Genomic DNA, 25149 nt, shown 5'->3' on the forward strand with positions numbered 1-25149 from the left:
AGTTACCAATCCATATTTATTTGATGTCTAGAGCATTTCTCCAGTTGACTATGCTGTCTGCCAGCTGAAGAATTATCATTTTCAAACTCTATTTGAATGCATGCAAATCTATAGAATCAGCAGAGCAGCACATATTATTGTTATACAGCTTTACAAAGACACCATTCACATCAGTCCCTGCTCCAATGAAGCTTACAACCTAAGGTCCCTGTCACATTCACACATGATACACCTGTTGTTTTTTTGGAGTGTGGAAGGAAACTGGAGCACATGGAGAGAGAACAAATTTTCAGACTTAAAGCATTATTTGCAGCACCCTGAATTAGCCACACAGCCCCACAGCATGATGGAACCTCCACCAAATTTGACAGTAGGTAGCAAGTGTTTTGAATTGCAGTGTTCTTCTTCCACCATGCAAATCGCTTTTTGTTATGACCAAATAACTAAATTTTTGTCTCATCAGTCCAAAGCACTTTGTTCCAAAATGATTGTGGCTTGTCTAAATGAGCTTTTGCATACAACAAGTGACTCTGTTTGTGGCTTGAGTGCAGAAAGGGCTTCTTTCTCATCACCCTGCCACACAGATGTCTTTGTGCAAATTGCGCTGAATTGTAGAACGTTGTACAGATACACCATCTGCAGCAAGATTTTCTTGAGGGTCTTTGGAGGTGATCTTTGGGTTGTCTGTAACCATTCTCACAAGCCTCCGCATATGCCGCTCCTGTATTTTTCTTGGCCTGCCAGACCTGGGTTTTACAGCAACTGTGCCTGTGGCCTTCAATTTCCTGATTACATTCCTTACATGCCAGAGCATCTTCGCTATGAAATGCTCGCACAGCCGAAGTACCACTAGCGAAAAGTCGCCCGCGTTCGACGCCCAGGAAGAAACTTCACATTTTAGAATTAGCCTGTCTGATTGAGGAAGATCTAGTTGCTTTATAGCACTTTGCCTGGTCTGAGGTGGTCTGAGGTGGCGAAGGCAACTCTGGCGAAAGAGGTAACGTTCATTAAAATCCGCATTTTAGTGAATTTTCCGAGTATAGTCCGTTCACCAGAGTGAAAATTCGCCTGGCGATAGAGTGCCAATGACCAATAGTGACAGTCTGTTTCACTAGCGAATTGGCGCCTGTTAGTAAATTGACGATGTCCCTGCGGGTGGCAATGCTGCCGAAAAGTCGCTAGCGTTAGCCACTTTGCTCTTTAGTAAATCTACCCCTAAGACACATTCCAATATATTTTACAAAGATTTGGACATTTTAGACTTATATGTAAATGCAATTGCTATTAAAATCATTGTCTGTCTGATGGTTCTGACTCATGAAACAATGTAGCCAATTCTCTTCTAGTTAAGATTCCAAATCCCACAATTCCTATAATGCTCCTTCATATGCCTTTTTATCAGCTGAAGCCTGCTATGTTATTTTAAGAGTCAGATACTACTTGCAGTGATAATGTTGAATTAGTGTATTAGGTTATTTTCTTTAAGTATGCAAAAAAAAAATTTTTGGTGAAATTTTGCTTTAAATAGATGGCTGTTATGGAACAAGGGTTTTGTTGAAGAGAAAACAATACTGAATGCTTCTAGAGGATAGAATGGTAGGTGAAAATGCTATTCAGGAAGAGGAATTCATTGTTTAGCAGGAAGTCAGTAGGAAGTTGGAAATTATATTTGTCATTATCTAATTTTGTGGGGAATGGAAAAACTAAGCATGCATACATTAGATGCATTTTGATAAACCTATTTATTATTGGAATTCAAATAAATCAATGCTATATTGCATCATTGTAACATAATAATGTAACACTATAATGGCATTTCATTCTGTGCTGAATTCATCTAGGCCAGTGATTCCCAACCAGTAGCTCGTGAGCAACATTGTTGCTCTCCAACCCCTTGGATGTTGCTCTCAGTGTCCAGGTGCTTATTTTTGAATTCCAGTCTTTGAAATGAGTTTTAATTGCAGAAAAACTAAGTATAGTGCTAAGTAGAGCCTCCTGTAGGCTGCCAGTCCACATAGGGGCTACCAAATAGCCAATCACCGCCCTTATTTGTTACCTCAAGGGACTTTTTCATGCTTGTGTTGCTCCCCAAATCTTTTTACATTTGAATATGGCTAACAGGTAAAAAAGGTTGGGGATCTAGGCAATTAAGCCTCTATACTAAGAGGGAGTTAAAAGACCTCCTACAGGACACAGGAACAGTTTGCAGGAGGTCTAGCTCATGTGTTCCCAGCCTAAAGATGTTTGTGAAGCAAAGGATAAATTTACTATTCCATGGTGCAGTACACAAAAATACAATATACAGGGTACACAAATGTAAAGGAGACCTTGAATTAAATATGCCTCATGTTACTTCCAGTGCTCTCTTGACATGGTCTGCAATAATGCTGCATTGTGGGAAAACAACAATTCAGATTGTGTGCAATTTTTTTAATTATTATTTATATTTTATTGATTTGACACAAAATGCACATCAACAATACAATATATACATAACTCACCTCATCACAAAATAAGACTTATCATGTGTGCAAAATTTGCACCTTGAACAATGTACTTATATTTCAGGGCCTAGGTCTTCAAATAAATTATATTTTCACTGAACCGGAACACTGACCATATTATTATATATATATATATATATATATATATATATATATATATATATATATATATATATATATATATATCTATATATATATATATATATATATATATATATCTATATATATCTATATATATCTATATATATATATATATATACAGCTTGTAAGACTGTTGCACACACTTCAAAGAAGGATCATGCCCTGGTGCCAACAGAATGTATACATATAAAATTTATAGAAAGAAGGCTGTTGCACGCAAGGGACTTTTGTCTGAAGATAAAAATTTAAATTTTATTTAGATCGACGTTTCGACCCTCTTGATAAAGGCCCCGTGAGGGTCGAAACGTCGATCTAAATAAAATTTAAATTTTTATCTTCAGACAAAAGTCCCTTGCGTGCAACAGCCTTCTTTCTATAAATTTTATATATATATATATATATATATATATTGTTATAAATTGTTATTTTTTTTTTGTTCCTGAAGACGGCTCCAGCGGTCGAGCCGAAACGTTGAATAAAAGGTGTACTATTTTTGCATAAAGACTATTAACACATGTAACCAGCACACAGGCATTGCTTTTTTCGGTTATCCGTGTGCACTGTACTCAAATTTGCTATATATATATATATATATATATATATATATATATATATATATATATATATATATATATATATATACTGTTATAAATTGTTATACATACTGGTACATTTACTGTTTTACATGTTTTAAATTATATTTAGATATACAGGTATGGGACCTGTTATCCAGAATGCTCAAGACCTGGGGTTTTCCGGATAATGGATCTTTCCGTAATTTGGGTCTTCATGCCTTAAGTCTACTAGAAATTAATTTAAACATTAAATAAACCCAATAGGCTGGGGTTCCTTCCAATAAGGAATAATTATATCTTAGCTGGGATCAAGTACAAGCTACTGTTTTATTATTACAGAGAAAAAGGAAATCATTTTTGGATTATTTGAATAAAATGGAGTCTATGTGAGACAGCCATTCCGTAATTCGGAGATTTCTGGATATCGGGTTTCCGGATAATGGATCCTATACCTGTATTCACACAGATATTCTGGTTGTGTAATGTTCTGCTCATGTCCTTGCTTGGCCTGTATATAAGTGACGACAGCTGCTCTTTTCTATGTTTACCCAGATATAAATATAGCTAGATACCTAGAAGCCTCTTTTATGCAGTTAGAAGTCTAATGTTTGTAAAATCTTTCTCTTGTCTGTTACATCTGGACTCAATATATTAAATTATTTGACATCCATGTAAATACAGTAGACACCCTTATTTAATGAAATCCTAAAAACTGATCAAGAAAACTGTGTCAAAAAATATCTTTTCTAGTCTGAGTTTTTAAAACATTAATATTGAACATTTATTAAAGTTAAAAAATCTCCAAAATTCAATAAAAAAAAATTCCAGCACCTAAAACGTGTAGTAGTCAATGGGATTGTGTACCTTCGGCATTCAAGCAACTTTATTTTCAAGTTCTTTTTTAAAAAAAAAAAAAAAATATGATATTTTACAGCCTTATTGCAACTGAGGTTTAAGGCAATCACAGCTAGCTAACCCATTCAAAAACTGTGATTGCAAAAAAAACAGTGAATCGAGTTGTATTGCAATTATTTCATAAAGTGCCAACATATTTGGCAGCCCTGTAAATAAATGGGCGTATACAATGAACACGTACGTGCAAAAAAAAGTATAAATGATACAAGAGGTAAAGATATATTAATATATATGTACATATGTGATGGTAGCTCCAGGGTTCCAGTGCGTCAATAGGTGCAAAGTTGCTCTATTCAGAAGTGCAAAGAGTGCACCATGGTCCATAGATCAAGTCCTGTGTATCCTACCTAGGAAACTCTTTACATTTGCAGTCTGTCCAGCAGTGAATCATGTACAAAGTCACCCCTGGTAACCACTTTTTTTTCTAAAATGTTGCCTCTTTTAGTTGAGTACTCTGCACTACCATAGGAGAAGTATATGAGAAGGGGAAGCATAGGTTCTGTAGCTTCAAGCAGCAGGACCAGAAGTGCCCCTGACCAGTGCAGCAATGAAAACTGCTATTGTTACCCTAATTCATGGCACATGCTTTGACATACCAACTCACTGAGCACGCACACATATTTCACATATTTAAAGACATAATCTTCTTGTTTCTTCCTGTTTACAATTCCATTCTATGTGTTTGCTCTATTTCTCACTCTTTCTCTCTCATTTCTCAGTAATTAGCAGAGACTGAGTTGTGTTGTGTCAACATCTCATATCTTTTGGTCTATCGTGAACACTGCAGGTGCTGCTTGGACCTAATGTTTTTCCACTTGGCTGGTAAACACTGCATCCACCTTATCGTCTTTGTGGACTGTGGATACAGTCATGTCTTCTGTATGTCGCTGGGTGCAGTGTTCTCAGGGGGAGATAAGAGGAGACATATTTAGCACACATAAGAGACTAATGATAAAGCAATATGCAAAACTAAAGATGTGTGTATCATACACTGGATCACTGTCATCTGCAGATCTGTCGATCATATGGTAATGACATTTTGAGGTCAAATCCTTGTACTGTTGGCTTTGTTATTCACTATATATTTACTGAACAAATGAAGGAACTTGAGTTCTGCAAGTATCTCTGAAATCAGTATATTGGTGTGCTGGCTTCTCACCAGAGGTATAACTACAAAGGAAGCAGGGGGGCCAGGAGGTATAGGGGCCCCATGAAGTCCTTATTAATGAGCAAATTCAACATATATTGGTAAAACAGGACAACCTCTGTATATGTTGGGGGCCCTAAAATGAATTTGCTGTGGGGCCCATTTACATCTATTTATGCCACTACTTCTCACCCTGGATTCTTTAAAATGATTGCTACACAAGCCAAAGAAAGCAAAAGTAAACTTCAGAGTTTAGGGGTAGAATAATGGTTCTAGGATCAAATGATCTGCATGATGAAGGATTGTGTCCATGAACATCTCTAGCAGCACAGGCATGCATAATGCACACCCATACATGTTTTACAGCATGTGCCACTTAATGATAGAGGCCATGCTCTGCTCCATGCACAGGATTAAAAATCCAGCACAAAGTGAAAATGCAGAGCTGCCAGGCACAAGGGAACACGCAAGCTTGTCCCTTGCACCATGCATCCCTCGGCATTCTTTAGATACGCATTCTATATGATGCACAAGCTAGGGGGCATTCCAAATTTTGCCCATGTTGCTGGGAAAATCAGACATTTTAATGCATATACAGTAAAGTGCATCTGTTCAGCTTCATTCCTTAAGAGAAAAGTGTTGTTTCTCCGGGTGCAGCCAGGAAATTTAAATGGAGAATGATGCAAAGTACAAAATAAATGTTGCTTTTGGGACCCATGGACTTGTACAGCATATGTATACAATACCTTTGCCACATATAGTACAGGAAATGGCACTTTGGTTTTAACAATTCACTCCTAGTAGCATATGGCACAGGAGGGGATACACTGAGTATTATCTCTAATCTCCCAACTTTGCAGCTCATGTAATTCCAAAAGCACATATAGATTTTGTAAAAGCAGCTGCTTAAGATAAATCTGTTCTTATACTGATGCAAATTAGTCAATCCAGCAAGTCAGATGTATTTCAAAAATACAGACTTCCACATTTCTGAAATCAATCTCTTGGAAGTATATTTCTTTCTAAAATGTCAGAACTGAACTTCCTGCCTTCTTTGAGCACATATATCAGTGCAGCAGATCCCCTTGTTTCTAAATCATTAATCCATCAGTAGAATACATGCTCTTATTATTTTGGAGAAAATTGGATATAAATTCGGCAGAGTGGACCTCTTTGGTGCATGTATTTGGTCATCAGCTGACCTGGAAGCAGAAGAGGCTTCTTTGGCACTGTGATCAAATTCCTTAATTGTACAGACCTAAATTGTTCCCTGCATTGCACCACATTGTTCTTAGAGGTAAAAATTGCCAATAAGGTTCATCTAGATATATCTAAGCAATAATGCACCCAGCAACCTTCAGAAAAAGCAATGCTCAGCTGCTTAAGAGAAGACGTTGAAAATAATGTCCTTCAGTGATACTTACAGTTCTCTTTTTCCTACTTGAACATATATTTTTTACTTCTATATGCTTTGTGAAAATAAAAGATATCCTTGACATTTATCTCACATACCAGCATCATTTAACTTATATGTTTCAACAACATTTTCTCAACTTGCGGCAGCACAACCACCATTTTGACTTTTTCGTTCACTTGAAAAAATATTTTCAGTTGCAAACTGAATAGAATAATGTACTGTATGCACACCTAAATGGTTATGTAAAGAATTCTGACTTGAACCTGGTCCGCAGAGACATTCTTCATTGTACAGTTAATACTGCTCTGCTTTGACTCACATGCCAGCAGGCCAGTTAATATGTGTCCTCCAGATGTTATTGTCACGGTTGGCACCCTAAATTCAGAACTGATGCTAAGCACCCTGTTCTCGGCTCTTGCTTCCGCCTTTAACAGCCGCCTTTCACCTCGGGAGGAGCCCTCGGCTAATTGGATGCCACCAGGTCTTATAAAGAGAGGTGCAAAGCGAGAGGTTCTGAACAAATTAAGGGGCACAACTGTAAAACAGAGTCTTTTGGGCTGAGGGTCACGGTACGAGGCATAGGCAGAATCGTAGTCAGATCAGGCCGGGTCGGGGAAGGCAGAATAGTCAGGTAGGCAAGGGTCAAACCAGGAGATCAATCAGTAGGGATATAGAGTAAGCGAAGTAGGATATCAGGCAGGGGTCAGGATACAGATGTCAGAATCGTCAAAAGCCAGGCAGGGGTCACAACAGGAATCAGATAAACAGAATAGCACTAAGCTGAGAAGCACCAGGAACAAGATCCTATAATGGGCAAAGACCTGTAGCCCTAATGAGCCTTTTATACTATTCAATTATCGCGCCATTGCGACTGCGCCTTTAAATTTCGCAGAGGCGCGCAGTGCGCAGCCCTAAGGAACCGTGCCTGAGGGGGAAAAATGGAGCGGCGTGGTGGGCGTCACTGCTGCACCGCTAGACCACCAGGGAGGTGAGTCACCATTACAGTTATATTCTCTCCAGGAGGTTTCAACCACAATGATGACAGATAACAGAAAAGAATAGCAGAAAATAAAACTGTATGCCAATGACAGAGTTTATGGCCAGCTCTCATCTACACAGACATGTGACACAATAATAATACAGCTCTACCAAACTGGCAAGAAAGGGAACCAGATCGGTGCTCATCAAGATGGAAACCTATAACTAGATCTGCTTTACACTTCAAGGTGATATCCATTCCCCAGGACAATATTTTGACAGAAACAAAAGGATGCAGATTTTCCTGGAACATAAAAAACAGAACCTGAAGTAATAAAATTTTGATGATATTCACTCACAAGGAAATAGGGCAGGTTCTTCAGACAATTGTGACAATGGTTCACAAAGCTGGCTGACTTCATAACAAGGCATACATTCGACTCATTGCTTTTTCTGTGACGTGCTTGTTTTGTGCATGCCTTTACAAGACTGCCAAATGCCTACGGTATTTGTATCCAAATGGTGAAAAGTGAATCCTAGATGTGCGGGTATTAAAGGGAGTATTTTATAGATTTGATGTGGAGTGGCTAGGTCAATGGTAGTATCTGTACTTGGTGTAAAGCTTGTTCTCTTTAAAAATTGTAATGCACTTTAATAATGCTGTGCAATACAAAGGCAAAGCTGGAGTTTCCTGCCTTACTCCATATAAAACATATCTGCAAAATGAACCTACTGACCTATTAAAGAATCTTACAAAATTTGATTGATTTATATGCAAACGCAGTGCCTCACACAAGCCAGATTGTAGTACTTTAAAAGGCAGCTTTTATATATGGGATTATCCAATGGCAAATATTATTTGAAAAGCTAAACTATTAGATTTTTTTTTAAATGAAAAGGAATTATTTATATAAATCATTGTTTATGTAAGTGCTGCATTGTTGGGGGGTATAGTTTGCTTTTAATTAAGCAGAACCTGTATTTAGCCATGTTATTATCCTTTATTTATACAACATCAATATACTACCTAGTAGCAGTTTTGGAGCTCCCCTGGAATTCTGCGACACAAGAGGAAGTCCAAAAAGGCTTAAAACCTTTAAAAGGGGTTGGTACAGAGCAATGGTCTTTTTGGCCTAGTAACATTTGATTGGTCACTAGCACTCACTAGTGGCAGGGTAGTATAAGTGGAACTTGTTTCAGAGCTGAGAAATAATTAGTCTAAAGAATTTGGGCAGCCCTGGCTCCAAAGAGCAGGTAGTGAGAGTTGTAACCCCAGTTAAGGATGTAGTGTGTAGGGCTTTGGTTATTCTGAGATATTGCAGGAGAAGCAGCAAAGTCAATGTGCAGCTTATTGCAACACTTATGTGGAATGTAATAAAAGTCGGTAACGGAAAAGTATTCGCAATGCGAAAAGTTATGCCTTTTCTTATTTGTGCAAATTGCTTTGCTTTTTGTGACTTTTATAACATTCTCCTATTAATGTTTTACATCAGATGTCAGGAGTGTCCCCCGTGATATCTTGCAAATTTTCTGGGGGCAGTAGTCAGCCATATGTAAGTGGATGACAGGAGGTAAGAAGCATGGCTAAACCACAAGAATTGGGGAAGACTGTATCAGTTTATGACTGTGCTGCATTAAAAGTCAAAAGCTGATTCAGTGCAATGTGTGTCCAGTGCATTCTGTACATGGAAAAGGCAAGTGGCAACTTTATTTTAAGTGGCACAGACTGCTTGTAATTCCAAGATTCCTTGCACCCATGTGTGCAGTTCATAGGTGTACAATATGCTTATAACGATCTGTTTGCCTCGGATCCCGGAGGAAGATAGCTGATCCAGGAGAACTGATGGTAACAGGAACCTCTCTACGGCTCCGGTATTCACCGCCGCCCTTTTGGGGCCCCGGGCTTTCTGCTGCGGAGGTGGTAGAGAAGCCGGGTGAATTACCAGGAGCGAAGTAACAAGGGATCAGGTAAGGCGGAGTCAAGTGCAGGCAAAGGTCGTTTCCAGAAGACGGGTTTCAGAGAAGCGAAGTACCAAGGGGTCAGGCTAAGGCATAGTTAAATGCAGGCAGAGGTCGGATTCAGGCAGCGAAGGTTTGGAGGTCAGGAAAACAGGCAGAGGGTCAAAAACCAGGAAACTCGAACAACCAGGGCTTTAGCAGGAACAGTAGGAACTGAAGCCAGCTTGGGCAATGTGAGGAGGAAGAGGAAGGTATTTAAGGGAACAGGAACCAATCAGGAGCACGCTGAGGAAGACAGACACATCAGGGACCAAAAGGAAGCCAGGCGCCCAAATTAGAGGTCATTGCTCCTAAGTATGCGAGCGTCCATTCCTGCGCAGGCATCCGATTTGACGTGCGCGGGCGCCTCGACGCCGGCGCCCAAGTTGACGCGTGCCTGCGCTTATGCGCCAGCGCTCAAAACCAGTGGCGGGTGTTACAATGCTTAAGTGCTTGAGATGGGGGGGGTAAACTTATATACCTAAATGTTGTGTTCTGCCATGTCCTCGGTAAGATACTAAATAAAACTTTTTTTTGTGAATTCACTAATATCAATCATATCTACCTGGTAATACAGTATTTTAGTTCTTTTCCGAAAGCATTACAACGTATTTGTGAAGTGATCCAGTGCTTCCTCCACCAAGGATAAATCGTTACTGTGTGCATGCATTGTATATACTTCTGGAGCACAGTCTAATGGTCTGTATGGCTGATTTGATGTTATAAAGATAGTCAGAACTATATTGCTGCTATAGTCATGTTTCCTTATGTTAGTTTATTCTGATCTATGGATGTACTTTAGGCACAGGCACAGCTGCTCATATAGGAACATCTTAAAAGATACAGTAGTTTTATATAAACTACGAGAGTTTATTATATTGTCCCCTTATATACAGTTATCATGTGACAAACAATATCAGCTCTACCAACCTTCCTCATAACCGAGACCTTCCTTACCTATATCAGCTTTTCAGTTTTATTTGGACTTTCACTATTTTTGAATTTCGCTTTCAAACACCGGAGACCAAACTGCACTGCATGTTTTACAAGCAAATAAGGTTACATAGTAACATAGTAAGTTAGGTTGAAAAAAGACACGTCCATCAAGTTCAACCTTTTGACTCTTTTTTTAACCTGCCTAACTGCTAGTTGATCCAGAGGAAGGCAAAAAAAAAAACCATTTGAAACCTCTCCAATTTTCCTCAGAGGGGGATAAATCCTTCCTGACTCCAAGATGGCAATCGGACTAGTCGCTGGATCGAAGAGGTTCTGCCAAAAATAAAAGAAAATGCATGTTTTAAAGCTTTTACATTTTCAGATAAAAAAAGGAGTCAATGAGTACTTAAAAACAACTCTTATTGCTAGTGTATAGATAAGACATATTTTAGCCAGCAGAAATGATAATATAACAGTTGCTGCAAAAAATGTTTGTTGACTTCAGTGTATTTTGTGTGTAAAAATTTGCAGCGAAAATATTTACATTGACTCCAGCGCATTTAGCGTAATAACGTTTGCGACTTTTAATTACATTTCCCCTAAAAAGTACTTTGTTTTTATGCCAGACTAGCCAAACTGAAAGGGGTGGTTCCTCATTAAATTAACGTTTCATATGTTATAGAATGGCCAATTTTCTATTGGTCTTTATTTATTTTTTAATATTTTCTTTTTTTCTTTTTTAAGGTTTTTATTTTGCATTTTCCAACAATAAAAAAACAAACAAATATTGTATTATGCATGGTTCCATCTTATTGTAAATATATCACACAGTATATCAGCATTTGAAATATTTGAATCCTGTACATTTGTATATACTTTAATTCAGGTATAATTCTGGATCTATTGCCCCTAGGGCACTTAAGTAGGTGATATAGATTTATATGCCATTGTTATCTTGCCATCTCTAACATTAAGGCTCCTCTGTGGCCTCCAGCCAGTCATACTTCTGAGGACATCCTTTTACAGTATGGGTGAGTGGTATTAGGGGGGGTGTTGTTTTTAGCAAGTTCAAGCAACCATTAAATATGGGTGGTTGGGGGGACATCCAATTCAGGAGAATACATTTCCTGGCATAGAATAGTAATGTACGAAAAAGAATTTTCATGGCCGCCCTTGGGGTTACCTCATCTATTACACCAAGAATGCACACCTGAGGGGTTATCAGGTTGGGTAGTGCCATTTTATCCTGAATATAGTTGAGAACCTGAGACCAGAAGGCTTGGATTCAGGGGACATGACTAGATGAGGTGTAGGTAAGACGCCTCTGAGGCCCTACACTTAGGACACTGTGGTGAGTCGAGTCTGTTCATACTAAACAGCCTATTTGGAGTTAAGTGGAGTCTATGTAGGATCTTGAACTGAATCAATCTATCTCTGGTCGAGACAAGATAGTCATAGGCCCTGTCAGTTGCCTCCTCCCAGTCCCCATCCTCCAACCCTGGGATGTCTCTACTCCAGGCTGCACCCGCTGCGTTAAATGGAGGCTTAATAGTAGCTAGGAGAAGCGAGTACAGCCTGGTAACAATTTTCTTGGTGGTAGGGGCTGATTCTATCTTAGATGTTGTAAGGTTCATAGCGTTCCCTTGAAATTGTGCTTTGGTGGCCTGTCTAAGCTGGAATAGGAGAACCAGGGGAGAGATTCCTGGGTTTGGACATGTTTAATTTCACTCCTGGGGCGTATCATTCCATCCTTAACCAAGTCTCCTAGTGTACGTAGGCCCCATTGTGGCCATATTTTGTACTCTGCTATATGTTGCAGATGTGGGAGGAAGGAACTTCCCCATAGGGGTAGATGAAGCGACAGGAGGGGTAGTGCTAGATCGCAAACTTTAAGAATATTTTCTTTAATTATTTGCCTTTTTCTTCTGATGCTTTTCAGCTTTTAAATGGGGGTCCCCATCAAAAAAAACAAAAGCTCTGTAAGGCTACAAATGTATTGTTATTGCTATTTTGTATTATTCATCTTTCTATTCGGGTATCTCCTATTCATATTCTAGTCTCTTATTCAAATCAGTGCATGGTTGCTAGGGTAATTTGGACCCTAGCGGCTAGATTACTGAAATTGCAAACTGGAGCGCTGCTTAATAAAAACCTAAATAACTCATAAACCACAACAATAAAAAATGAAAACCAATTGCAAAAATGTCTCAGAATATCACTCTCTACATCATACAAAAAGTTAACTCAAAGGTGAACAACCCATTTAAGATTGGTATTGGTTTCAAATGTTTCATGCACAGAATAAAGACTAATTTGGTTTTCACACTGACTACAGTGGTTTCACATCTGGTCACTTAAAATGTCAGCATAGATTTTGACTTAAATTTTCCATGGAGGGTAATAATGGCATCAATAAATACTACAATATTGCTGCCCACTCATTTGCAGATCCTCCACAATGTTTAACTGTTGACACTAGACTGGTTTTTTTTTTATCCCAACATAAACCCTCTCCAATGATTTTTTATCAAATATTTCTCAGTAGCTGATGATCACGTTCAGGTAGCATTTTATGAATACAGTTCTTGCTTAGGTATTGTTTATCTGTTATTTGTAAAAAGACACACAGATTGTGGCTCTATGTTGCAGTAAGTAAAAGTAAAAAAACACCCAAAATGTAAAAGCTCTATTTATTTTATCAGTTCATATTAATTTTCTTAATAACCATTTTGATTCCATTCTTCTCTATATATCTGAGTGATTTGTGCAGCTCACGGCGTGCTTTAAAGGGTTTCACTCACTGTGTGTCTCTGAGCATACTGACAAATTAATTAGTACAACAATCCAAGACCAGTAAATGTCTCTTGGCAAATGTACAGATGCAGTGTACCCACCAACTGTTTTCTTGCTGTTCTCAGCATTCATTGTAAGTGTTTCAACGGACAGTAATTTGTTGATTAACGTTTCCTCTTATTTCCCATGTTCTGTAAGATTTTGTGACTAGCATGTGATATATTTTCTGTCATTTTATTTTCAGTGCAAATTGGGTTCTAATTTTATGTTCTTCCGCTGGCATGCATTACAAAGGAAATTGCCAGGAACATGGACTGATCTACGTGCGCTATCAGTCTGATTTGAAGTAAAGCCAAGGGATGAAATTTCATCATTGTTAATATCCTCGTTTCTGGCTGGCACATTGCAACCTTCTCTTACAATATCATATTATCAGCAATTCATCGCTTTGATTGCATTCTTGACTGATTTTCCTTTTAAAGCACCAGTATGAAAGCATAACTAATGTATTTCAATGGACATTCAGTATAAAACATGTATAGGATATGCTTCACAAATACGTCTTCTCCGTGTTCATATTCATCATTACTCATTTCTGGTAACAGTATTAACAGTCACCCTGTAATTGATCATCAGTTCCCTTCTAGTCTTATATTCTCCATCATTCCTCAGAACTCCACTCTCCTACCTACATGTTCAACCCTCCCCCTTTCTCTCTACTGCGTTGGTCTTCAGCAATCCTCCACCATCCTACAAAATTAGTTGTCAACCTTCCTCACCCTTACCCTAAAATATATAAAAGCTTTACCCTAACCCTAGGACTGATAAGATGGCATTGAGCTAAAATTGGACAATATGTTAGCCACTGGGCATCCATTGGATTTCCCTTTAAAGAAAAAAAAAATCAAAGTAAAATGTGCATCTTTGTGATGACCTCTTTTTTACCGCTGTAATGAGACCACAGAAAAATCATGTAAACTTTTATTAGACCCAATAGGATTGTTTTGCTTCCAATAAGGATTAATTAAATCTCAGTTTGAATCAATTACAAGGTAATGTTTTATTACTACAGAGAAAAAGGAAATATATTTTAAGAATTAGAATTATTTGCTTATAATTGAGTCTAGGAGATGGCCTTCTGAGCTTTCTGTCTGCGTAATAGCAGACACTGCATCTTGCACCCAAAGCACCAATATAAACACAATATGCAAGCAATTTGGCAAATCTAACACAAGTTGTGGCATGTGTTTTTACTGAGTTCGTGTGCAAATGGTAGATATTGGTGGAGCAATATATACAGATGCAAACTGTTTCACAGATTCCCAGTTACATTTATGCACCCAGTCTCCACTCTTGTGGTGCCCTATGTATTTATCAAATGGTAAGCTTTATCTTGCCCATTAATAAATACATTTCTAAAAATCCCACAGGAATGAATAGAAAGTGGATGAGTTTTTCTTTGGGGAACTCTAACATTTTGATAAATCTGTGTGTTTGTAAGAGTTATTTACCCAAATACAGTTACTTGCACATGCAGTTTATTCTTATTCAGATCTCTCCTTTTGGATAAAGCACCAAATTCATTTTTCCTATGGTCACTCTTATAACATCACCTGTATCTGAAACCTGTACCTATACATTAGCAGGAATAAACCAGGATATTTGTGTATGAAGGTGGATGTGTGCCTTTAGAAACAAGATATATTGGTGAATGCCCTGAAAGAGAAGATTTGCTAAGATATGAGGAATGTTTAGCATGCTTACTATAACACCTGCTTCAAGGATCATTTGTCTGAATAATCCCAGGGAATATTGTTGATATAAACAACACAAGAATCATGCTGTGCCTTCTGCATTGCCAAATAAAAAGTGCCTTAAACAATCCTTTATTTGTTCTGTCTATTTACAGCAACTTGGTTTTTAATGATGGGAAGTATTGACAAAACATCATAACAGAAAAGAAAAGTGAGTGAACACAGATATTAAATTTATGCGCCAACAAAAAAAAAAGAAATACACAGGAACATGAAAGCAGCCATAAATAAAGGGCCTTAAGCAATAGGGGATGGTAGCAACCATATACAAAGGGACACAGAGATACGGAAAGGGCTGCCAGCAGAGTTCGTGGAGTTGCCAGTTGGGAGTTTAAAACTTGTTTATCTAAATTCCCCTGATCCACCATGGTCATGCCCTGTTAGAAACAAACACATCCATTTTCCAGCAAGCACCTTCTTGGGATTTTTAATTTTGGATCATCATGTCTGTTCTGGCCTCTATAATGACTTGCCCCCTGACAGAACTCCCACCCATTAGTGGTCCTGCAAAAGGTCTTACCTTAAAAGATCTCTTCAATTTTTCATGGCTTATTAATGAACTGGCGAAATACCAGATTAAAAGACCACAATAACTTTAATGTTTTTCTGTGTTCCTTTTGTTTTTATCAAAATAAAACATTAAAAAGGTAGAATTTCTACTTTCCCTGGCTTCTTTGAAGATGTTGCTGCTCATGTCAGCTTCTATTTTTCACTGGTTGCCTTAGCACCTTATATCCCTCTGGTAGCACCAATCCCCGTATACACACCCAGAGGCCAAAGTGCAAAGGGTGCCCTGATGTCATGGGTGTAGTTGGACTGAGACAGCTTAAAATTAAGTTATTTATGCATAGCTGCTTTGTCAATAACCCTTTCCCATAGTCTGCACATAAGGAAGTTATAGGTTTTACCTTTTACTATGCACAAATAAGCATAAAGTGTTCCTTTAATTAATACATTTAAATTCCCCCAGCAGTTGACACATTAACTAACTGCACATGTACTGTATTAACTTCTCATTTAAAATTATACTAAGCATGTTTAATTAAAAATATACAATGTCTCTCATTAACAACTGAATCAGATAAAAACACTAGAGAACTGATTTATTAACATTTGCCATTAACATTTGCCATTTTTCTGTGATTAGATTTTTCTAAAAGTGCAATTGTGATTTTTTTAGTTTGTTTTAGTCAAATGTTTGAGAATCATCAAATAAAAATTCAAACTATTTGATTTGAAAATCCAGCAACTAAAACCTAGCATGCCTCTGTAGAAGTTGGAGGTGTATTATACAAAGATGTTATTTTCAAATTAGAGTTTTTGAAAAAAAAATTTTTTTACTGCTCAGCAGATCACAATTCCTAATTGCAAATAAAGATATTTTTTAAATTACAAATATGTGGCAAGCATTTAAGAATCCCAAGGAAAATTATTTTGAAAAACAAGATAAGATTCTCAAAATAGATTAATAGGCCCACATATATGGAGGGTTGCAGCATGCTGTAATGATTTTTGTATCAAAGAAACCCCCAAGTCACTAAGAAGCATGCAGTAAGATCCCTAAAGGGGTGTTAATAGGCCCATGGTACTTATGCTGCTAAAGGCAAAGCACTATTTTTTCTTAAAATTTGTGAGATCTAAGGTCATTAATGTGCATCATACAGGAAGGGGATTCATCTTGGGAATTTGTTATGTATGTATCAATGGCATATCCATTGTAAGCATTGTGTCTCTAGGCATGGCAACTGCTATCTTCAGGGGGGATTTTTGGCTCAGGGGCCTTATAACCATTTTTACCCATGGAGTCACAGTGCTAGTGGTGCTATACATAAGAAGCAATAAATTAAAGTAGCTGCATTACTAGAATAAAAAATATGTGGTATTTGGCTCAATATTATGGGACCTCATGCCCCACGTACTCTTAAATGTTTCTGAAGAACCTTCTGAGCGAGACTGTTACCTGAGACCTTCATCGTCCTTAGAGAAGATGTGTGCATGTTTACATACGTAAATGTATCTATAGTTATACAACAACCATAAAAATAGTTGAAAGCAGCTTAATATGTGTATCACTTGAGTTTAGCACTGCAAGGAACTAACCCATCAAGAATAAATCCAACAGAGAAAGCAGCCCACGAAGCTTGGCAGAAGCACACAATATGTAACTTGCAGAAGAACAGGAGCTGGCACTGGTGGGTGAATTATCAGTAAATTAACTACAAAATAACAAGAAAAGTAAAGCTACCAAAACTGCAGATATAATCAGTGGGATTGTAATAATAGTGGAATTGTTACTTTGAGTTTCAGATTGAAGGTAAAACATAAAACCGGAACCTTGGTTTTAATTGCTCTCATTCTGCCAGCAGAAAACTTGCCACAGTGATAGTTTCATCACTGTAATGTTTAATAACTATAAATCACATTTCTTTTTCTTACACTGCCATTTAGTAAACCTACAAATGCAAATTAAAAGTACAGGTATGGGACCTGTTATCCAGAATGCTCGGGACCTGGGGGTTTCCAGATAATGGACCTTTCCATAGTTTGGATCTTCATACCCTTAAGTCTACTAGAAATTCATTTAAACATTAAATAAACTCAGTAGGCTGGTTTTCCTTCCAATAAGGATTAATTATATCTTACTTTGGTTCAAGTACAAGTACTGTTTTATTATTACAGAGAAATTTGAAATAATTTTTTAAAATTTGGATTATTTGGATAAAATGGAGCCTATGGGAGATGGCCTTTCTGTAATTCTGAGGATAATGGGTTTCTGGATAAGGGAACCCATACCTGTCCCATCAAATTATCATTACAAGCTACATGTTATATAGCTTGGGAGCTGGACCCCAGTTCTTGCTTGGGAAATATTTTTGAAACAGTGGGATAAATGGAATGGTACAGCAACCTGAGAGGGACATTAATAAGAGGGACAAACTAACTCCATTCCTCACTGAAAGCATAGCAGCCAGTTGGGAAAGTGAGGAAAGCCAATTCACCACTACAAATAACAGGAATCTCTATAAAATGAGTATCTGAGCCAACCAGTAGTAAAAATTCAACAGCACAGGTAAGGGCTCTTAGCACATAGAAATGCATATATCACATTAATATGCTTTTTTAATATGTTTTTTATTTTTACAAATCCTTCTGTTTTACCATCTTTTGTTGATGCGTCAATCGCAAACAGCATGATGCGCTTAAAAAAACCACAATGGGGGTTATTTATAAACACTGGGCAAATTTGCACCTGGGCAGTAACCCATGGCAATCAATCAGATGATTACTTTCAGTATTCAACCTATAGCTGGCTGAAAAAAGCTAATCACTGATTGGTTGCTATGGGTTACTGCCTAGGGGCAAATTGGCCCAGTGTTAATAAATGAGCCCCAATGAATCTTGACTCCCATGAAAAATACAGCACTGAACGCATTTGAGTACAAACAGGTAGAATATAATGGAATAATTTAGCTAATGCGCTTAGACCCATGGGGCAGATTCCCTAAAGGGTGAAGTGACTAATGCTAGCGAAAATTCAACAGCGTGGAGTGATTTTATAACTAAGCCGATTCCTTAACAGGCGCAGGCGTCACTTCGCTAGCGAAGGAGATTGACCCTAGCATTGCTTCGCAATTTTCACTCTGGCGAACAGACGTGACTCCGCAAATTCAGTAAGATGCTGCTTTTACTCAACATTACCTGTTGCGCCACCTCAGACCAGGCGAAGTGCAATGGAGTGCATAGGATTTCCTCAATTTTTGTTTGAAAAAAAGTCCCAAAAAACGCTGGCATCTTTTCCTTTTTTCAGGATGAAAACCTGCAAAAGACCATACATTTTTTTTGGGTTCCCGGGTTCCCACATGCATTTCCTAAAATATGGCACATAAACCGTATATACTGGGCTCATGTGTAGGGCATTATAACAACTTTATTTTATTTTATTAAGGTTCCCTGGACTTGTGTAATGTAATGTATTTGCTGCAGCATATACGTCCATTCAACTTTCACTTCCCGCTGTATGCAAATTAGCCAATGCTAGCGCAGCTTCGCTTTGTTTGGCAAAGTAACGCTAGCACAACTTCAACTCCAGCATTCGGGACCCTGGACACAACTTTGCATTTTAGGGAAATACCGTTGTCCTGGCGAATTTTACGCCTGATGAAGTGTTGCAAAGGGGGCGAAGAGGTCGCTAGCGAATTTGCGCCACTTAGGGAATTTGCCCCATGTCAAATGAGCAAAGAACGCTAAAGACCCTGGTCCATTTAATAACCTCTCACAGTGCATGACTGGTGAAACAAGTGATAGGTTAACCTCTAACAGTACTGAACAAAATTAAACATTTGTTTTATAAAAGTCCAAATGCTAAAAACTAGAAAAAATCGAGTTTTTTTTTCAAGGTTTATATGCAAAAAGTCTGAATCCAAAAAACTCATCTCAGACGTGTCGAGGTTGTATATAAGTCAGTGGGAGAAGTCCCTATCCTATTTGGAGGTTTCTGTGGTCTGCACTAGAATTAGCCTGAAAATCCGACTATTTCAGGCTTTTCAGGAAAGATACAGAAAAATAATTGAGCAATTCGGGAAAAAACATCTAGAAAAAAATGTACAATTCGGGTTTTGGCTAAATTTTATTGAGTTTTTCCCCAATCCGATTAAATGAAGCTCTTTTCAATAATAAATAAGGTTAAATTGTGGATTCTAGTTTGGTTGGACATTTTATAATTAAATGATAGGAAAAATTTGGATTTTGAAAAATAAACCCTTTACAGTAAATTTCCAACACTTTATCACACAGTTTACTTAAAGAGGCTGCTATTTCTTCTTACTCATAGAGTTTGTTTACCCCAAATATCAGTCCTGCTGCCAATGACACTGTTTGCACTACAGATCTAGTTTCTAACATTTTACTCATATATATGGTATTTTCAGTTTAATTACAAAAATGCTTTAAAAAGAATTAGTTTGAAAATGTTTCCCAAAAGGACAACAAATAGACTGGGCAAGGGGTTAGTAATACCATTTCCATCCAAATTGTATGGCAGACAGACAATTGATGAGACTGCGAACAGATTGCTTTAAAATAAAATCAGATTCGGAATCTCTCATGCTTGGGATTTGCTTGTCTCTAGCATTTTTTCCCCAAATTGCCTACCATTTCAGAAATCACCTGGCAAATTGCATGTAATTAGCCACATGATTTATTCATATGGACTGACAGACAAAACAAGGGACACAAAAGATGGGTTTGGAGCATTGGTGAAATATCCTTAAAATTATGCATATTAAAGAACAGAAAATTCAGCACAATCCTAAAAAAAAGAATAAGGTCATTAAGCCTGAGTGTTTATTATTTCCCTGTTCATTATTTCCTTTTTATTTTTTAGTATGTCTATTTTAGTATTCAAAATAAATATACAATAAGGGTGTTGTGCTTTTGTAGATACAGTATTTTATATTTGGTCATAAAACATCTACTTTTATCAATCCTTTGTGCTGGATTATGTGGTGAAATGTGTCTAAATTAAACTGTCTGATTTGAATGCCCTTTACGTGACTTTTATTTAAGTAGGGGTTTTTTTTGTCCCTAGGTGTAGCTAAATTTCTGGAAAATGCTGAGCTTTCTAAACTCGTATGTAATGAACACCTAATATCCTGTCTGAAATAAACCCAGAGCTCCTGGATACTCTCTTACCCTCTGAGATCTATGAACCAAGATGCTTCTGACCCCCACCAGCAGAAATATGCAAACTGATTACCCCACTAACTATGCCATCTCTCAAGGTGACAGCAGTCAATAAAAGGCCTAGAAGGGAAAGCTAAACAGAACTATCTGCAAAGAGAAGTATTTTGTGCTCCTGTTTGGGGCCTATTTCACCCAGGCCATACGCAGAACATAAATCCCACTGAAAATATTCCATAATTTCCAACAGGATGTGGTACACACTGTGCAGTGAGAGTTGATCTTGGGAATGTCTAAGAAATCCCTGTAGTTTACTTGCAGATCAATAAATCACTCTGAGATCTATAAAAACTTCAAATCTGCAGGGAATTCCATATATATATATAAAATTAGCAAGCAGCATGCACTGCACAGCTGATTTACTAAGAAAAGTGCTAACGTGCACTTGTGGAAAACACTGACATCTTTGCTTTCATTTTCTTCCTGGTAGTAGAATGGTCAATACTAATTGCTGATTTGGTTGATATGGACAAGTGCACTTGTACACTTTAGAATGTATAGTTATAAATAATCCATGTGCGTGTGAGCAAAGATTTAATGACATTTATGGCCCTACTTAAAAAGTTATGCCATCCTATAAGACTGCTGAGTGCAGCATGGTTCAAAATACGGATACAATTTTGAAGATTTTCAGACTTTTCCCTCTTTGTAAAACTACTTTGTTGGAAATGTTTCTTTCATGCTCACAAATTGTATATGTTCAATGCTGTGAAAGATAAGGAAGTACCAGCAAAATATACAGAAAAACACTAGGGACTGATTTATAAATAAAGAATACACCCAAACAGTACCAATTTAAGCGGGACAGTCCCAAATTGTGGGCTCCAAAAGGTGTATCGGGTAAATCTGGTGTAACTGGACAGGTCCAGGGCAGATCTGGACTTTGAACTATAATCATCAGGACATTTGATATTTAAAAGCTAGGAGGTGTAACACTAATTTATACTTTCATGGAAGTTGCTTATGATGGATAGTGGAATTGCCTATTTAAAATGTTTTTTTCTTTTATAATTTGAGGTTATCAAGTAGTGAAGCAATTATTCAATACATATGTCATCAAATTAGTAAAATGTAACTGTAATCACATTTTTTCAATGGCGTCTCAATAGCCTCCATCGGTCAAATCACTCATTCACATAAATTTACCGCTGATCTTCTAAAGTATATCAGTGCATGGTTACCATAAAATAGTAGATGGGGGCAGTTATAATAGTTACTCTGCAATATTGCATGGGGGATTTCACAGAAGTCTCAGTAAAGGTTGTTTGAAAATGTAATGGTAATGGACCAGCACATTTTTCAGCATTTTTCTGCAGCTATGGGCAACATTGCAAAACAGCTAATTTAAAAGTGGCATGGCTATCTGTGTGTCATAGGTACTGCATTTTTGCATATTTCTTGTAACCTACAACATGCTGAACAACATTTCTTCTGCCAAAATTTCTCTGCAATAATGAAAATGTTAGCAGATAATGTTGGTACATTAACTGGCTTATGACAGTATAGAGCCTGGAACCTTTAGAACGTCATTCATAACATAGTGTGTATATATATATATATATATATATATATATATATATATATAGACAAATACAAGATTCCTCTGCACTCAACCCATTATCAATATATTTAAGACAGAGACTTTTTGTGCATACTGCTACTGAAAAATGCCTTACCCTTTAAACAAAACAGGGATTGTTTGTCCATATATTGCAATATATTTAAGCTGGCCAACTACGTCAAAGTCATCCCATATCTGGCCAGTCCTATGCTCAATTTTCATTTGATTCATTAAGAATTCTATGGTTTCATTATACATTTTATAAAAGGGACGAATGCGTTTTACCTGCAACTTACTAGCTGCTTTCAAAGTAAAACTCCCAAACTTGGCTGCCCTTTTATTAGACACCAGTGGGATCACCTGACTATAGTTGGAGGGGGTGGGAGCTACAACATGGAGCTGGTCACTGCTCTTGTAGAACTATAACAAACAAGGGAAAGTTGTGCTCACCACTAGTTTTTAAAATCATTAGGCGGGGGTGCAATGAGGGTGTGACCACAAAATACATATAGACAAATACAAGATTCCTCTGCACTCAACCCATTATCAATATATTTAAGACAGAGACATTTTGTGCATACTGCTACTGAAAAATGCCTTACCCTTTAAACAAAACAGGGATTGTTTGTCCATATATTGCAATATATTTAAGCTGGCCAACTACGTCGATATGTATTTTGTGGTCACACCCTCATTGCACCCCCGCCTAATGATTTTAAAAACTAGTGGTGAGCACAACTTTCCCTTGTTTGTTATAGTTCTACAAGAGCAGTGACCAGCTCCATGTTGTAGCTCCCACCCCCTCCAACTATAGTCAGGTGATCCCACTGGTGTCTAATAAAAGGGCAGCCAAGTTTGGGAGTTTTACTTTGAAAGCAGCTAGTAAGTTGCAGGTAAAACGCATTCGTCCCTTTTATAAAATGTATAATGAAACCATAGAATTCTTAATGAATCAAATGAAAATTGAGCATAGGACTGGCCAGATATGGGATGACTTTGACGTAGTTGGCCAGCTTAAATATATTGCAATATATGGACAAACAATCCCTGTTTTGTTTAAAGGGTAAGGCATTTTTCAGTAGCAGTATGCACAAAATGTCTCTGTCTTAAATATATTGATAATGGGTTGAGTGCAGAGGAATCTTGTATTTGTCTATATGTATTTTGTGGTCACACCCTCATTGCACCCCCGCCTAATGATTTTAAAAACTAGTGGTGAGCACAACTTTCCCTTGTTTGTTATATATATATATATATATATATATATATATATATATATAATCTACAGTCTGGTCATTTCCCAATGGGACCAGACTGTAAATTATATCCTTATAAACGGCGCGTTCTGACGCCAGAACGCGCCGTTTATAAACTTAAAGGGACAGCACTCGCAGCTGCTGCCATCGCCTCTACCCGACCTTCCCACCACTATAGCTTTCGGCTCTGCATTTGCTTACCTCCCACAACACGCTCCACCCCCTCCCTTCGGCTTCTCTTTCCTTCATAGCAGATCTCACTCCAGTAAAAAATCTGCAGCTGCCTCACTAGCGTTCTCTTCTCCATTTTCACTCCCCCTCGCATCAACTATCTGAAGTCTCGCTCCCCCTCCCTCACCCTTCCAAAGTCTCGCTCCACCTCCCGTCCACTCTCTGAAGACTCGCTCCGCCTCCTTCCCTTGCCTTCACCCGTCTGTGATGTAGTGAAAGAAAATGTCACACAGTGCGGGAGCTAGCCTTCAGAGTGGATGGGAGGCGGAGCGAGACTTAGATAATGTAAGGGAGGGTGAGAGAGACTCCAGGTAGTGTATACGAAGGGGAGGAGACTTTGGTAATGCAGAGGGGGGGTGCAAAAATGGAGAGGAGTCCTGTGAAGAAAAAAAGGAAAGAACTACATCCCAGCTGTGACATGACCATAGCAAGAAGAAATAAAGGTACCCAGCTAAATATACTAAAGTATGGCATAATTTAAAAAGCAAAGAACTCGTCAGAAAGTACAAACTGAACCCAGAAATTGTAGATTATAATGAATAATGTACCCCCCACTGAAAATTTATAAAGATATTAATAGTCACCTCGGAGTTATGTGACCTGTATAAAAGCACTCGGCCTGCGGCCTCGTGCTTTTATATGGTCACATAACTCCTCGGTAACATAATATCTTTATAAATTACAGTAGGGGGTACATTATCCACTATATATATATATATATATATATATATATATATATATATATATACACCTGTATATATATAACAATTCAAATGTCCAACTGATTTGCTATTATTAAAAGGATAGTTCACCTTTAAGTTAACTTTTATTATGTTATAGAATGACCAATTTTAAACAACTTTTCAATTTTTTTTATTTTACTTCCAGTTCGCACAATAAAAAAAATCATACTTTCGCAGTTGTGCAGTATATCCGTTTCAAATGATTATACAATGTATCTAAATGCGGTATGACTCATATCTTTATTACTGAACCAGATAATAAAAAATAACAAAAAAGGAAAAGAAAAGCAAGAAAACAGAAAAATAGGTTAGAAGATGGATCCCCCACTCCACATAATATGTAAGCAAAACATAGCTTAGAGTATTACCCACTATAGCTCCATTATATTACTGCAAGGCAA

Source organism: Xenopus laevis, chromosome 4L (genome assembly GCF_017654675.1).
Source record: "Xenopus laevis strain J_2021 chromosome 4L, Xenopus_laevis_v10.1, whole genome shotgun sequence".
Lineage (NCBI taxonomy): Eukaryota > Metazoa > Chordata > Amphibia > Anura > Pipidae > Xenopus > Xenopus laevis.